Source organism: Lithobates pipiens, unplaced genomic scaffold (genome assembly GCF_037356315.1).
Source record: "Lithobates pipiens isolate NorthernLeopardFrog02 unplaced genomic scaffold, aLitPip1_a1.2 Scaffold_19, whole genome shotgun sequence".
NCBI lineage: Eukaryota > Metazoa > Chordata > Amphibia > Anura > Ranidae > Lithobates > Lithobates pipiens.
Window position 1 is genome coordinate 290,749,683 of NW_027507764.1, and position 2,185 is coordinate 290,751,867.

The following is a 2,185-nucleotide window of genomic DNA, read 5'->3' on the forward strand; positions in this document are numbered from 1 at the left end:
GGCCATCATAAGTGAAGTGTATGGAAACCATGGTTTCTATAGACTACTATATATTCTGCTTACACCAGTTCTGGATACTCCTGGCCCCTAATATGGTATGTATGGCTGCAATGTTTGGGATTAAAGAGGAAGTAATCTTTTCCCTATTCTTTGTACCTATAGGCAAGCCTATAATAAGGTGGACACAGGGACGCCATTTGCGCTTCAACTGCGTTCTACTGTGGGCGGAAGTGACGTATATCATGAATTGGGCGGCACGCCAACCACCCTGCAACTGTGTGCCTCTGAAAAGTGAGCTGAGCGTGGATTGCTTTTCAGAGAAGTGACAGTCCTTGCTGATTTAACAAACAAGCCCTTAAAAAAAAACAGTTCTGATAGTACGGGAATAGGGGTCAGGATTAAGGGTAATATACATTAAAATGTAAACGTTGCATTACAAAATATTGAACTGCGAACTATGCAATCAGAGTTTATCAGTCACGAACATAGAGTTCACCGATCAGTAGTAAGTAGCAGTAGCAGAGGAGGGCCACAGCGATGAGAATGAGTCAATCCTATCTCAAGCTGAGTGTGTCCCCCCTGCCGACGTCCCATCAGTCATGTTTTTCTCTAAGGAATATAAACTCAAATCCCAAACATTCCCGGTCTTACAAGGAAATCCCAACATCTGGGCCTTCACACACCAAGTGTCTAACTAAATAAATCAAATAAAATGGAGAGGGATTTCCCACTCAAATATTTCTCCTGATCAACAGGAAGCAATTTGTGTTGCAGAGTACGATTGCTGGGTGCAGCGGAGTCAATTCAGATTAGACGTTGTGGAGTAACAGGAACTGGCTTCTTTATTGGAACATAACTACACTAACTAAAATGTCACTTCACACAGTAAGAAGAACACAGACAAGAAACAGAAACCAACAAGTACAGCATTATGTACAGGAAATACAACACATCATAGAAAATGTATAGCATATCACTGAGCATTAGCGACATCTAGTGTCCTGATTGTGAACTGCAGTCAATAGGCTAAGCTGAAAGTTGTTGCATCTCCAACACCCCTTCTCAACAGCTAAGGCTAGGTCTGTTAAACCCATCTTCTTTGTAAGCCTTGAATGCCTTTCAGCAGTCAGAGGCTTTGTAAGGATATCTGCTGTAATTTCCTCGGTTGGGCAATAAAGTAACTCAAGAAGACCTTGCTCTTGAAGATCCTTATAAAAGTGGAAATTCACATCAATGTGCTTGGTTCTTGAATTAACTCCTTACATGTGTGCAAGTACAAGGCATCCTTGATTGTCTTCATAGTTTTCTGTTGGTCCCAGCTGTGGTTGACCCAAGTCTTTTAATAGCTGTCTCAGCCATATAACTACTTGGCTTGCCTGCGCTGCAGCAACATATTCTGCTTCAGTAGATGACAGTGTAACAGAGAGTTGCGTTTTACTAGTCCAACTGATGGCACCTCCTGACAGAAAAAATAAGTAGCCACTGGTAGATTTTCTGTCACTGGTGTCTCCTGCCCAGTCAGCATCCGCATCCTGTTAAGGTGCTTTCATCACTTGCTGGTAACTTTAACTTGTAGTGCAAAGTCCCTTTAAGATAGCGAATGATTCGCTTTACAGCATTCCAATCCCTTTTACTTAGCATCAAAACCTTTCTGCAGGATTCCAACAGTTGCTGCAATGTCCGGCCATGTAGCAGTGGTAAGGTACAGCAATTTCCCTATTGCTTTCCTGTATTGGGTATTAGTAGGTAATGGGTTATCTTGACAATTCATCTCCTTTAGGTAGTTGGTTTCCATGGGAGACTTTACTGGTTTGGCGTTTTCCATTCCAAATGTTTCAATTATTTCTTGTTTCTTTGGTGCAGAAGAAAGCTACCATCTTCTTCTCTCACTTATGTTGCCAAGATCTTTGGTGTCAAAGTGCTGATTTAGTTTTTCCAGTATTTCTGCTTCATCCCTTTCTTGCTCAAAGCAAAAAAGGATATCATCCACATAAATAGGCATATAGACCCATCTGTTTGCCAATTTCTTTGTGTATAAACAGGGGTCTGCTTTACTCCTTAGAAAGTTTTGATGTGTAAGCACTTTCATTTATTTTTATATTCCACACTCTGGCTGCTTGCTTTAGACCATAAATACTCCTGCGAAGTTTGCACACTAGGTTTAACCTTTGTTCATCTTTGAATC

At 41.2% G+C, this 2,185-nt stretch overlaps 1 pseudogene; it reads right to left on the reverse strand.

The window, feature by feature from the left end:
* Positions 1 to 1,126: 1,126 nt before the first annotated feature.
* On the reverse strand, positions 1,127 to 1,825 carry LOC143998059 (uncharacterized; annotated as a pseudogene).
* Positions 1,826 to 2,185: the final 360 nt, after the last annotated feature.